Below are 16237 nucleotides of genomic sequence, written 5' to 3'. Positions count from 1 at the left end.
CAAAGTTTGGACTTGTCCAGCTGCGTCTGCCTTGGGTCTGGCTGCTGTGCTCAGCTCCTTCCCTCTGCTGCCCTTGAGAGTGAACCTGTTGTGCCCTTGTGGCGAGATGTTCTGCTCCTGGACTAGCTGGCTGTATCTATCCTCTACACTCTCTGCAGGGATTACAGCTGCAGGATTACACCCCAGGCATGTATGCCAAGCCTGAGCTGTGCCTGGAGGGGGCAAGGTGAAGTAGGAGGAAAAGGAAGCTCTCCCACACACTCATGGGATCCTGGGCCAGGACTGCGTCTGGGGGTTCCTAGAACTTGGCAGAAATTCATAATTAGCGGGCAGGTAGGTAAGGTACTGTGGAGTGGTGGGGGGCAGCCCAATGTGTTGGAAGAGGGTCCAAACCCACGCTGCGCCTGGGCTGGGACTGGTCCAGCCGGCGCAGGGTAGCAGGAAGATCTCCACACACTCACCAGACCTAGGTTAGTACTGGCAATAGTTTTGAAAGTCTGTAAGTTTAATGAAAGTGTTTAAAAAAATACTGATCAATTCAAATATAAAGTGATTAACATAGATTTGTACTACAATTTGTCAGAAAAAAAGCATTTTAGATATAAATATTAAATTATTATGGAAAATGAGTACTAAAGAATGGCTAATATATGCAATGTAAAATGAGGTTTCTGTAATAATAATTTAAATTTGTGAAAGTGAAAATCAGATCCATCTTTTTATTCATTATTTCACATATTTTAAATTCATTTTATGTGAATTATCTTTTTTTCCATAAAGATTATTCACAGACCCTAAATATTTATTTCCCAAACTATAAAATTTTAATGAATACCAATATTTTCCATTATACTAGGCACCTGAGTTATGCTCAGCCTCACATATGAACAACTTAGGGTATGGCTCAAATTTTAAGTTTAGCTTACAGCCAATGTCTAGAATTATGACCTTAATTTTGTCTCTTTCTGTAGTTGTAAACAAAGATTTGTAATTCATGAGAAACACACATAAACTTATCAAAGCATCAGTCTAAGATGAGATGCATGTGTTTGCAGATGAGATTTTGACCGGTGCTTTATATAATTATTATTATTACTGCCATAAAATGGCTCAAAAAAGCTGGAAAATAAGCTAAGGAATGGAGATAACTCAACAAAGAAATCACAATGGAAAAGAGCAAAATTATGCAGAAATATAAGAGAAGAATTTGTGTGATAGATCTCATTACTATATATAGCACATTGAAACCCACCATCTTGAGAATCTTGAAAATATTTGTTTTTTTTCTTTTTTTTTTGCAGAACCAGGGATTGAACTCAGGCCTTTGCACTTGCCAGGGAAGTGCTTACTCCACTGAGCCATCTCCCCAGTCCCCTTGAAAATATTTTTGTAAGGAAGCTAGTGTTGTCAAAGATGTTACTCAAAATAATAAGTTACAACCACCAGTGTTAGATTAGGTAGAAAGGCAATTATTAATGTGGATAAACAAAAGTCAAATAAGAGGTTATAGCCTATCTGACTATAATTTGTGAAAAAGTTAGGCTACAAATGCAGAGCTTCTAAAGGATATTCCAACAAGGAGTAATAATGGTGAAAAATTACATAGTAGTAGTGGGAAGTTTCATAATTTCATAGGGAAAACTGAGGTTCCTTGCATAACTAGGCATAGTGAAACAGTGCTGATAAAAGGGCTGCTGATAATTATATGGCACTTTGAAATGATGATACAGAAAAATGGCTTTTGTTCTCATGCAGTTTTCAACTGTGAATAAGTTGGCATTTTCTTTCAGGGGAACATGCATTACCAAGGAAGAGAAGAAAATGCCTGAGCACAAGCCTATATATAAAGGATAGGCCATGTAGCAATGTGAGTGGTGTCCTCAAGATAAAACCTCTTGGTATAAAACTTTGAAACTCACAGTGTTCAGAAAACATAAAGTTTTGAAGAGGGGGCTAGGGTTCATCTGCAAATATAATCAAAATCCCAGGAAACAAGAATATCTTATCTTGAATAGATCAGGGAGATTTTCTGTCTCACAGGTAAGAAATGTCAAGAGGACAAAAGTTTACAACTCAAGGGTCTTTTCATAATGGGCAATAAATTTTATAATGTCAAAGAATTGGCTGAAATCCCAAAGTTTTCAGTTAAGTTCCTCCCACCTAATTCTTCCCAATTTCTTTTTTACAGACCAATTCCTTTTTAATCGACCAGCAAGATAGAACTAATTTTAAGAAGCTATATATCAAAAAGAACTCTTTGTTAAGTACCTCCAGATGGTCTCAGACACAGATTTAAACTTTAAAGTATTCTTTACAATATCCTTTCCTGTGTGGTATTAATTGAGAAATCCTAGGCTAATGTCCCTTTAAGGACATTGAGTTTTCCCTGGAAGAGACTGTAGCCTAAAGTTATACAGGAAAAAGACTTCAATGGCTGTTAAAGGAAGCTGAGCCTTCATTGGTTGATGACACTGTCACTATAGCCCAGTCCTTAGGATTGCAGATAGATAGTGGTGATGGTGAGGAACTGGTGGAGAAACACTCATAGGAATTGTCTACAGATAAACTTCATCAATTTCTGCCTGAGCAATAGATTGATAGCTGAGGGATTTTGAGGAGAAAGGGAATATCAACAGTTGGTGCATCAAATTTTCTCTTCTTCCTTTTTTCTTTCTTCTTTCTTTCTTTCTTTCTTTCTTTCTTTCTTTCTTTCTTTCTTTCTCTCTTTCTTTCTTTCTTTCTTTCTTTCTGCTTTTGGTACTGGTGATTGAAATCAGGACCTTGCACTTGTCAGCGAAACACTTGTTCTACTGAGCTAACTCCCCAGCCCCAAATTTTTCTTGTGAAATAGAAAAAATGGACAGAGTTAAAACATTTGTGGAGAAGATACACACAGAGAAAAAGTCAATCGTTGTATTAACTTGCTTAATGACAATATTGTGCCATACTGCAGAACAATAGTAAAGAAAACAAAAACAGGCACGTTTGCATATCCTTTTAGTTTTGTAAAAGTTGAGACCTAGTGAGTGAGAAAAAGGTCTGAGTGAGTGATAGACTCTCCCAAGGATAGAAAGGACATCAGAGACAAAGTCTTGATGCTCCAAATGGAAATCATCTTCCATTTCTTCCTGCCTTCCTGCAAGCCAAGGGTGCCATCCTGAATGGTGAATACAGTATGAAATTGTTATGTCTGTGCAACTAGGTACATTTTATAACTTTTCTGAATATAATAGGAAAATTATTGATGTGTCTGGTAAATTACACATATTATACAACACTTGTTTTGAAAATGTAGTCAAGGGGTGCATTAAGAGGTTTGTGTTACATTGTTTCTTATGGGTAAAAGTCTTGATTTGCAACAAAATTTAGTTATAATCAGCCTTCATGAAAGAATTGAATTCATAAGTTAAGTGTCCACTGTACTAAACAGTGAAATACAGGTTCTTCACTCTGAGGAAAATTCATTATTTCTTTGTAGGTTTTTTACAAAAGGCCTGCTTAAATTATCTTGCCTTAAACTTGCATTCATTGTGCCTCAGCCTCTTGCAATTCTGGGATTGCAGATATACACCACCCTGACTAGTTTTAATTTTGGTAACAGTTGTATAATAACAGATGAAACAATAGCTATAGTAATTTTTATAGAACGTCAAGTGGAACTATGCCTTTTTTGACTATTATATGATTTCACTAAGCAGTGATATTTATGACAACACAGTCATTTACAGAAGTATATAGACAACTTCAGAGTAGTATTTGTGCCAGTGATTGAGTTAGAGAAAAACAGAATATACTCTCCTCAGAAAGAAGGTGGATGGCATTACAGGTCTTAATTCATGATCCATCACTCTCTAGAGGTGAAGATATTTTATTTTTTCCTACCCCCCTTTGATCACAATGTATGACATGTGCCGTCTTCCACCCCCTCATCTTATTGTCAATACCAGATGTGCTCTGACATCAAGAGGAACTCAGGATGGGTCTGGCAGTGAGGATTGCCACTGATCCACACATTCCACTGGAGAGAAAACACTAAAGCATGAGGCCAACATATGACCTAGTGAAAATTGGCAGTCCAGCCCACCCTAATAGACCCATAACAGATAGGACAATTATTTGTTAATGGACTAGTCTGGCCTCTATCAGAAATGTCCCTACTTCAGCTTTACAAATGCTCAAGCTGAAGTCCTTTCCTTATCCTCTTCTCATTTTCAGTTAAAGCTTTTTCACTTGGAGATTTATGATGTTGTTTATGAAATTCTACTTTGATGAAAGCCAGTTTCCCATGTGTGAACAGTATTAGGAGCAATTAAAGGGTGTTGCTGGTATAGTCATAGAATTTTTTTTTTTTTCAGAACTGGAGATTGAATTCAGGCCCTTGAGCTTGTCATGGAAGCACTTATTCTACTGAGCCACCTCCCCAGCCCCATAGCAACTTATAATATCTAACTTTTTAAAATTTGTGTATGACAAAGTTAACTAATGAAAGAAAAATAAGTTTTTATAAATGTTGCTTCTGTATTTTTACTAACATTTTGATTAATTTTTTGTGTATTTATCTCATTAGAATACCTTTTGAGGGGAATTAGATGACAATATACTTAATTTTGTAATGTTGCCCTTGTACAGTGCAATTATTTACAAATAATGAGGGGCCAGGGAAATGGTTCAGTGGAGTAAGTACTTCCCTGACAAGAGCAAGGGCCTGAGTTCAATCCCTGGATCCAAAAAAAAAAAAAAAAAAAATTCCATCTCTTTATATGGAACTGAAATTTCCTTAAATTGTGCAATTAAAATTTACAATAATTTGATATAAGAGAACTCCTATTTAACATACTTTTAAAAATTTCTCTAATTGTTTTGTACTTGCTACCTGATAAATAAGTGACATTGATTAACCTAAGAGATTTTGTGATTTATTCTTTTTATCTTTTATTTTATGTATTTACTTTTTATTTGTGTATTTGATACAGGGTCTCAACACACAGCTCAGACTCATAGTGATCCTTCTGTTTTCAGACTCCTCAGTGAAATATAGGAATATGCCACTGTACTTGGACTCGGTGATCAACTACTGCACCCAGGGGTCCAGCATGGCTTGCAGTACTGGAGATCAAACTCCAATCCCTGAGATTGCCTAAGCAGGGGCTCAATCTGCTGAGCTATCTTGCCAGCTCAGTTTTAGTGATTTAGTTTTTCTTCTTTTAAAAGTAAAAACGTAAGTAAGAGTGATACTTCTTTTCTATTGTGTTTCATTCTTTTAGGACTTGTGGCACTACAAATTAAACAACATTAGCCTGGTTCTAAATGATAATTGTATGTTTATCAGAGCAAGAAAAATAATTTGAACTGTTCAAAGAAGTGAAAAAATGTTATTATTTCAAACAGATTTCCATTGACTCAACCACATACTCTTTACAAGGAACTTTTTATCCTGTATTAGGAGAGTGATTTCACAAAGACCCCAAAAGTCAAAATTAATGTATTGAAGGATTAGTAAAAACTCTCAAATGACAAAAATAATTTAAACTTCATGAGTTCTCTTCCATACTATTTAAGAAGTTAATATATGAATCTGGGTTGTATTGCATTAAACGTTTTGTACATGTGCCTGCTTATTTGGTTATCATTCTATGTTAAGCCTTAAATAGTGATACAATGCTTTGACTTAAAGAAAACCATATTTATTTATTTTGCTTTTAGGACATTTATTTTTAATCAATATACTACATTTGCTAATGAGTTACTTTAGACTGTTTAATATTAAGGAAAATTTTTAAATGCCTATATGTCTGCTATTCATATTTAATAAATCAAAAATTCTTTAATTGGAATTCAAGAGTTAGTGGTACTTATGAAGAATTGATTTCTCAAACTCTCTTTTTTAAGGTTTATCAGCACTTTATCTTTTTATTAATTTTATTGAGAAACAAAAATGACACAGGTTCAAAACAGGTTAGTAGGACAGTTACAATAAATAATATATTGCATACTGTTGCCTTCATAGTAGTTGTTTATAGCACAAGATTCAGATATGATTTCCAGTCCAAACTCTATTAGCACAAATCATTCTTTTGATTGAATTAAGAGAAAATAACTATATATCTATCCTAACTACTTTGTCTATGCAGATGCAAATTGGTCCTTCATTGATGTCCACTTTTTTAAATTAGTTTGGTCAGAGATGGGTATTCCATTGTCATTTAAATTTTATAGGTACATGAACTTAGCAAAATAATCCAATATAGTCAAGTAGTCCATGATAGTAGTAGGTTTTTCATAGTACAGGCAATACCAGAAGTTATTGACTTGAGCCTAATACAGCTTAACATATTAATATGGCTTTAATTTTTATACCTCTTTTTTATACTTTTATGATGGATGTTTAAGACCAAGATAAAGCAAGACCTATATAACAAGAAATAAAACTTTTTTTTTCTTTTTTGAGTTTTTTATTTTTAAAGAATACAAAATAATGATAGAGGGAAAAAAAGCATTAGAAACTATGCACAGTTTTGCTAAAGAAAATAATAGGAATTTGACAATGGCCACTACATTACATAATGCTATCTCCAAATTAGTTGTTCAGACTACCACATATAAACGTGAAATATTCATTTAAAGAAGAAAAAGGCAATAACAATGATGTTATAAGAAATTGAAAAGAAGAAAGAAAAAAATAAGTATTAACTGCTTTCTGGTCTTAACATAATATATACTTGACATAATTTATTTTCCTGGAAATTTAGTGCCATGTTTCCCTGAATGTATTTTTAGTTAGCTTGGTCTTACAGGGTACTTCCAAAACAAACTGAATAAAACAATGTTTTGAGGTCAAAGAAGTTTAGGAAATATTCTGTATCTTATTTTCTTCTTTAGAAATCATAACATGTTTTAGTAGCTAAAGGTTTACTAGAAGTTGTAAAGAAAGTTGCTAATTCTACTTTAATCTCATAATCTTCTATTTGGTCATGGAACATTTTGTTTTATTATTTTTTCTTTTTTTGGAACTGGGGATTGAACTCAGGCCCTTGAACTTGCCAGGCAAGAGCTTATTCTACTGAGCTAACCCCCTAGCCCCAACATTTTGTTTTGGCAGCATGCTTTACTATCTTATTGACCTAAGGTCATCATTATTGCCATTGACTGATTTCTGCTCCAGTACAGTTATGCAGATATTGGAGTATGCAATATTTTTCTCACACATGGTGCCAGGGAGATGGATCAGTGGAATAAGCACTTCCCTGGAAAGCACAAGGGCCTGAATTCAATCCCTGGTTCCAGAAAAAAAAATTCTTCACACCAAATGCCCTGGATTATAATGGTTCAGAGATTTCTGGCTTTTTGTTTATTTGCTTTGTGTATATTTTTCTAATTCTATGTAGCATTATTGGTTCTACCTTTTTAAGATGTTAGTGTCTCACTTTAACAGTGTTTCTTCTGCTTTGGCCTTCCCCTTGGTTTCTTCTAGTCTTTGGGTGGAGAAATAATCATTAAGCTTACCAGAACATATAAAAATGAACTTCTAAGAGAGCCTTGCAGGAGCAAACATGTATTTCTTTTGAGTTAAGTGAACGCATTTTGTAAAACATTTTTTATCAGTGATGCTTTTTGCTAGCTTTGTTTCTTACCTTTTTCTAGAAAAAAAGCAAACAGAGATGTTAAGCCAATGATACTTTTTTATTGGCAGTTATTGAGAGACAGTCTCACTATGTAGTTCAGGCTGACCTTGAATTCACTATATAACCTAGTTTGCCTTACAATGATGGAAATCCCCCTGCCTCAGTATCCTGAGTGCTGGGAATATAGATTTGTGTGACCATAACCAGCTGCTACTGTTCTTATCTGACCAATAAACTCAGTTGTATTCAATAACTCAACTGATTAAAAATTGATAATCAGCCAACCCTACCCCTAAAAAGCTTTGCCATTGATACTACCATAATCAAATTTCAAAAACTGAATACAAAAATATAAACTATATATTTACATATGTGGATTTTGTTGTTCATCTCAAATTACTCACATGGATGGATTTGATTTAATTAATTAATTAATTAATTTTTTATTCATTTTTAAATAATTTTATTGAGGAACAAATAGTAATGAGACAGTTTCAACCCCAATTACTAGTATGGTTTCACCAATTAACACATTACATATTGTTGTCTTAGTGGTTATTCATTGTTCAATATGTAGAAATGATATCTTGTCCACAAACACTATTAGAACAAAACTCTCTATTCAATGATCAAGAGAATGCAGCTGTGCATCTATCTTACCTATTTTGAAAATATAGACATGAAATAGTTGTTCATTTTTATCCCCCTTTCTTGTTTATTTTTCTCAGAGAAAGGTATTCCATTGTCACTTAAATATTGTAGGTGCCTGAATTCAGCCAAATATCCCAATATAGTCCAGTAGTCCATAATAGCAATGGGTTTTCTGTAAGACTGGCAATGACAGAAGTTGTTGACTTGGCCTGGGGGATGTCTCAATGGAATAAATGCTTGCTTGGAAAGTGTCAGGGCCTGAGTTCAATTCGGTGTTCCACCAAAAATAAATAAAGAAAAAGTAAAGAAAACAGAAGAAGTTGATGACTTGAGCCTTTTGCAGCTCTGTTCCCACAATTCTCTACTGCATGGTCAAGACCAAGACAAAGCAAGGCACATAATATAAATTTTGTATCTAATAAGGTCAGCCAAATCTCCTCAGGATTTATCCTGAAACCCCATACCACAATTTGTAGATCCTTTGTCAGTGTCAGCAATGTGAATGAGTCACAGCCATTGCTTGATCAATTTGCTCTCTGTGAAAGCCTGAGAGAATGTTTTCTCTCCATATGATTCTCCTTGGGTACTCTCTACATCGTCGATCACTTTCTTCTGTGCACCCATAATCTCCTTGATCAGAAAATTTGGGACACAACTGGGTTACATGATGCTACAGTACAGGTACTCCTATGTCCTGAGTCCTTACTGAACTTGAAAGGCTAGGGTCAAAACGTTGGTTGTCCTGGCACCTTTTCTTTTTCTCTAAATTTTGGTCTGTGAACTCACATTATTAACCATACAGAAGAGAAGCTTATTAATATTATCCTACAATATATGCAGCTGAGCTTAACCTCACTATCTGTCTGAATATCAAACATCTTAGGCATAACATGGAACAGGTATTTTCCATCAAGTATTGATATATTAAGCTTTAAGTAGGGCTGGTGAGATGGCTCAGTGGTCTAAAGCACCTACTTAGAACAAGCTTAGCAAAGCACAGGGACTGCAGTTCAATCCCCCAGCACCATATACAGCCAGCCCCGCCCCCTGGTGGGCTGAGCTTGCCACACACACACACACACACACACACACACACACACAAATAAATAAATAAATAAAATAAAATAAAAGCTTTAAGTAACCTAAAGAATATGAAAAAAAATTTAAAAAATGAAAAAAATATTTTAGAAATAGGAATAAACAGTTTCATATTTTTACAAAGAAATTTAGAAATCTAACCATATACAGCATTGTGACAGCACAGTCCTGTGATAAATTTTTTCTTGTCTCTTGTTTTCACTTATTACCAACTTTTATAAAACAATACTTGAGAGATAGTAAATGATAGTTATTTGTATTTCATGACAAACAGTATATATTTAGAAGACAAGAATGACAGGCATTCTAAGCATAACCCTACCATTAAACATTGCTATGTTCAGTGAATTTTCTCAGTTCACAGGTATCAGAATGTACAATTAGTCAGGACAAGAAACCTACCAAATAACTGCTAGTTTCAAAAACATGCTGAGGATTCTCAGGATCATTCCCTTACCCATCTTGTGCATATAAATGTATGTCTTTGACCCTGTCATGTTTCCTAGCTATTCTCCTTGCCTTCTCTTCATTGTCTAACCCTCAACTTCTTGTTTTCTTTTTAATAGTGTTACACCTTTCTATTTTTATTTCTTCTTTTGAGTTCTTATACTAGGGATACTATACCATATTTACACACATGGGTCTGGTTTATTTGACTCATGAGTGTATCTTCAAGTGATATGTACTGAAATACAAAAGTTTTGAGTTTATGAATTTTTATAACTGAGTAATACTCCATTGTAAAAAATACATTTCATTCATCCTTTCCTCAGGTGACAAGTACCTTGGTTGTTTCCAGGATTTGGCTATCAAAAACTGTGTTTCTGTAAACATAGGTATGCATACATACTATGATATGATGTTTTCAGTTATTCAAGGAAAATTCCCAGGGTGGGGATAGATGGTTTGAATGGGATTTCCATTCCTAGTTTTTTAAGGAGTCTTCATACTGATTTCCATAATGGTTGCACCAGTCTACATTCCTACCAGCAGTGGAGAAGGTTTCCTTTTTCCCCACAGATTCTCCAACACTTGTTATTTGATTTCTTTAAGATAGCCATTGTTTGTGGGGTGAGATGGTATCTCAGTATTGTTTTAATTTGCATTTCACAGATACCAAGGCCAGCAAGTGTGCAGGAGAATTTCTGCACTCCCCTGCACCCAAAGAGTCTGGCCCCTAGGCTCTCTGCAGGGATTTCAGTTGCAGATTTTCACACTAGACCTGTGTACCAAGCCTGGGCTCGGTCTGCAGGGGTCCACAGCCAGGACAAAAGACCTCACTCACAAGTAGGGCCTGGGCTGGGTGCAGAGCAATCCAACCGGCAAAGGGAAGGGCAGAATCTCTCTCACATGCACAAATCCTGTGCTTGGGATGTATCTGGAGTTGTCCCAAGAGCATGGCTGAAAATCTCACTCACAGGCCGGGCTTGGGCTGGGTCAGGAGGGATTCACTGGGTGCAGGGGAGTGCAGAAGCTCTCCTGCACACTTGCTAGCCTTGGGCTTGAATAGAGTCTGGAAGGGTCCTGAGAGCCTGGTGGAAGTTATCACTCACAAGTTGGTCCTAGGATGATTTTGGAGAGGTTCAGAGGGCTTCTGAGAGCATGGCTGAAGATCTTACTCATAATCCTGTCTTGGGCTCAGGTGGCACAGGGGAGCTCTGAAGCTCTCCTGAGCACTCACTGGGCCTGGGCTTGGGCTGCATCTCTCAACCTCTAGATTGTCAAGCCCTTTGGAAAACTGATGAGAGTTATGGATTAACTGTCTGCAGAATGTTGCACATACACAGAATTTTATGTTTAGAGAGGTGACCAACTCTCCAGACTCCAAGATCTTTTGCTCTAAAAAGAAAGCTGTGTGGATTATTCACTGTGAAGGGACTTCAAAGTTTCCTTTGACAGAAATATTGAAAACAAAATCTAGGTGATTTGATCATAACAGAAAGAAGCTGAGCTGTTAAGATAATCACTGTTTGAAATCATGAAATTTTTAAACAAATGAGGTAGCTAAAAATATATTTTGAGAATTTTCTCACAGAATAATAGTAAAATACCGACGCTAAAGTAAAGTATCCAATTTGTTTCAACTAATGTGAGACATTAAAATAAGAGTGTATGTGTATTTTTGTGTTTGTGTGTGTGTCTATTATTTTTTTTTATTTTTGCGATATCAGAGATTGAACTCAGGACTTTTCACTTGCCAGGCAGGTGCTTATTCTATTGAGTTATCTCCCTAGCTCAGTGTGTATTATTTAAGAATTTTTTCAGAGTAAGAAAATAGACAGGAAAGGAGAGATGGAAGGCTATTAATCATGACATTTCTTTGAGTCTTTTAATTTTCATAAATCATAATGTCGATGCTGTTATTAATGGATAACACACATAAAATTTGGACAGTTGTTTTTGTGAAGTTCAAAAATAATATATGATGAATTATTTATGCATGAAAAATATTTGCTAAAGGTTCTACTGAATTTGCCTTCCCAAGTATGGTCTTATTATTTTATAATGAAGAACAATTTTAAAATAAAGGTGAACAAACTCAAACTTTCTATAGGCCAATTGTTAAACCAAATGTACTTCTTCTTTGCTAATAGCTTCATAGAGTCTAAATTTTTCTGATAGATACGGTGAGTTCAAGTGTATCAGACACTCATTTAATAACCAGAAATTCTCCACCTTTACTTTCTTGTAGAACATCATACTTATTAAAGGTACAATAAAAATATGTCCTAATTTGAATCTTATACATACAAACTTTGTGTGTGTATGCATAGGTGTAAATAGTGTACTCAACATTTATTTAGTGTATTGGTCAATATATATTTTTTATTGAAAAATATTTTATCACAGAAATTGTTCAGAATTACTGGTGCATGAGGATACTTTAAAAAGAATAAATTTGTTTTGTTTTATTGGTTTTACTCTCATTACAGTATGCAGTGAAATCTATTATTTCCTTTTCTGAACACTATATTCTAATTTGGGCAGAAAGCAGTATTTCAGCTAGTTACAAATCAGAGACCTCACTTATACTTCTCTCCATATATGCAAGAATGATGACATACATTATTATTTCACATCAGTTATATATTTGTTTCAATTGTGTCATCTGTGAAATAATGACAACCAGAGTTCACAATTGACAAAATTTAAGCTCTAAAATGATACTACATAGTGTTGACACATAAGAGTATCTAGAATGCACGTGTTAAAAATGACCATATTCAGAAATGAACATAATGTAACTGTTTCTGGATGCATAATTATTGGATTCTAGCTACTGCCCTGCCTTATTACTTATGCTAATCCTTCAATATTTTATTTTAATCAATCTCACTTCTATTACCTCTGAAATTAAAGAATTAGACTAAATGAATTCATTATTTATTCTTTAACTTTTTTTAAAATCTGTATATAATTGTTAAGTTTTATACAATATTAAATAAATTATTCATTTTATCTTACATAAATAGATTTTCTATGGAAACAATAAAGACAATGAAACTATAAGTAGTATGACATCATTGCAATAAGTAGTAATGATGAAAAAATTGAGATACAAAGAATATTATTTATTCACTTCATTATTAATATGAAATTTAATATTTATTTTCTTAAGTTAAATTTCATGAAATTTATTATCATATAATTAGGTAGGGGTCTTCATAACTGTTTGATCTAAAACCTACTGATTTACACCATTTGTAGAAATAGTGGTGTCTTACTCAGACTGAGAAGGTATAATAAAATTCCTATAGACTGTGGCTCAAACAACAAATTTCTGTTTCTAACGTGATAAATGAGATGTCTATGATCAAGATGCTGACAGATCCTAAGGGCCTATTTGTGACATGGAGGCAACATTCTCTTTTGGCATTTAAAAAAATAAAATTATGTATTTGGGTCTCCTTATGCAACTTGGACTCATAGTGCTTCTCCTGTTTTCAGCCTCCCCAGCACTGGGATTACAGGCATGTGCCACCAGGCCCAGTATCGGTGGCCAGCTTAGCTTACCCTGGTGCAGGGATAATGCAGCCTGTGATGGCAAGGATCAAACCTGGAACTTACACTTGCCTGAGCAGGTGCCTATTCTCCTGAGCTGTCTCACTGGTCCTTCTTTTGGCATCTTTGCCCAGTTTAAAGCACAAAATATTCTTAAAAAGATAGTAATTCTGTCATCTGTATTCTATCCATTCCTAGATCTTCTATAAACCAAAACACCTCCTTAAAGTCCCAACTCTCAATTTCATCCTATTGTGGATTAAGATTTTAATATATGAAATTTGAGGGGATAGGAATATTTGGTCCCTACACTACAAATAATTTGAATGAATTTTCTAAACCTCTTTAGTTCTGGCTTCTTTCTATGGCTCTGGTTCAAACTTATAGACTTTTCTTATGAACTGATAGTTTCTGGTCTTCCCAAAGTCAGGGTAAGTTGAGGTCCATACTCCAACCCTTCTGCATATCCATTGCTCTAGTCTTATTTATTGAAATCCCTGACATAACTGTATTATTCAGCCAGGGTTTCTCCAATGAAAATGCTATACACTGGTGTTTCTGGTATTAAGCAAAAGACATTTAGTTGGGTTTATTTTTACAATAGAAGGGGCTGGAAAAGTGTCAGCAAATTTAACTTCTGTTAGTTCCACTTCTCGTGACTAGAATATGATACCCTGTACAAACACTTCTCAACAGGATCTTCTCTGGACACACTGTTCCTTGCTGTCTCCTCCTCTATGAATAAGGACACTGGTCCAATAAGATCACCATCTACCTTTATAACCTCAGTCAGCTTTCATTTCTTGTGTAAAATCCTATTTCTAAATTTAGTCATCCTATAGTGAGGTTATGTAGTTATTTAATGTAGCAATCTTGGTGGCCCACAATTCAGTCTTTAACAGATATAAACTCTTTGATACTTCCAGGTAATTTCTCAGTCTTCAACCTACTTGCTTTTCCTCTTATTCAGATTTATTCTCCCTAAGCAAAGTTATTTTCTAATTAATTAATGTGGCTCAATTTCATATAAAATTTCTAGAAAAGAAAGAATGTTGTCCAGCATATCTTTATATTAGATATTAACAATTTAGGTTCTAGCTCTATAAAATCTCTTCTGATTCAAATAACATCTGTCAAAAAGCTAAAGTAAAATAATGTACTCTTTGGATTATGAAAGTGAAATAACTGAAGTTTCTAACACATGAGTCTAGAAAATTTACAAGAAAGAGAGAGTAAAATGAGCTGTGCTGAGAAGGAAAGCATGTCTGTGAAGGAGCCTGATTACAGGATGACCTAGTAGCTGACAGATTCAGGCCAAGAGGCTTGAGTGTATGGCAGCCACCAGCGTGAGGGGTGAAGTGAGGGTCAGGGGCTGATAAGAAAGAAGGGGCATCAGGGAGAAATGGACAGACTGAATGATTCAACCAACATTTTATGTCAAGTGATTTTTTTTATATCTATAAGTCATTTTTTAATAAAAATTCCCACTTTAATGTGGAAATTTATTATTTGCCTCTAAGGCATGTAATTCCAGTCCATTGGCCTGTTATATAATCAGGCACCCATCAATATATACAGTGCATTTTTCTAGGCACCTAATAGGAAGAAAAATTTTAGTTGCTAATAATTTTCTTCCCTTGTATGATTTCTTGTCATACCAATAATTTAATGATGTTTAATTGAAACATTGTTAGTCATCTATTTAATAAGCTATCATTTCTTCATTTATTCAAGGAAAAAGTCAGCAACATCATAACTACTACAATCCCCACTGTGATTCTCACCCTGCCTGCTTTGTCTTCAATCCCAGATCCCTTGCTCTTCACTGTGTTTTGTCTGTCTACAGCCACTTGTTTTGTTTCTCTATAAAGCACCAAGAACACTCAAGAAATTAACTGTTTTGTTTATTTATGGTATGTGTTATCTATTTTACTCATCAGAACAAAAGTTCAATTATGACAAAGATTTATTTTGTTAAGTACTATATTCTCAGTGTTGAGAAGTACTGAATTAAATACTCAAAAAATCACTGTTGAATATAGAAATGTGATACAAATTAAATGATAGTAATTTATTTTGGAACCAGACAGAGATTTCAGACTTAAAGCATAATATCAGCATAGGAAAATAAAACCAGTCTATTTCTGTAACCTTGACCTATTATTTTCTGTATGAACATAATGAAAATATTTTTTGTTTATTTTGTCTTAAATTGTTATTATTTTCATAGTATAGCTCTTGATGGTGTGAACTTTTCATGATATTATTGATGTACAGTTTCATTGGCAATGGTCTGTGACAGCAGAATGATACCCTCATTTTAAAATTAAATTCCAAGAAATTAAAAATAGAAGATAAATAATAAAAGAGAAAATAATAAGAGATGAGAAGAAAAATCAAACTCATATTATATTAATGTCTATATTTCCAGCCAATACTTCCTTATCTGTCTTACAAGGGATGACTTCAGATTCCCAGCTGCCATGTGTGGGATGGGTTTTCCTCACTTATAGGCCATAGGATGTGAGACCCAAAGTGATGGCAACAAAAGAAGCAGGACTTTTTCAGAGCAAAGAGTATCTTCCTTTCCTATTCAGATTATAATGTATTATTTCTTTTGCTCTAGAATATAAAGAATGTTTATTTAAAGAATGATTTTCAAAGTGTTCATTTCCCCTCTTACAGTAATTTTGAGCACAGTGACATATATTTTCATAGAAACTGATTTGTGAAGGCACAGCAGGAAGGAAAAGACTTGATGTTTTCTCTGCCAAACTGCTTCTTATTACTGTAATTCAAAGCAGAAGGACCAAACAACACAGCAAGGGGCATAGCATGGTTGGCAGAAGCAGAGCTTAAAGAAA

This window comes from Octodon degus, unplaced genomic scaffold, assembly GCF_000260255.1.
Source record: "Octodon degus isolate 3935 unplaced genomic scaffold, OctDeg1.0 scaffold00471, whole genome shotgun sequence".
Classification (NCBI taxonomy): domain Eukaryota; kingdom Metazoa; phylum Chordata; class Mammalia; order Rodentia; family Octodontidae; genus Octodon; species Octodon degus.
This window is presented reverse-complemented; position numbering follows the sequence as displayed.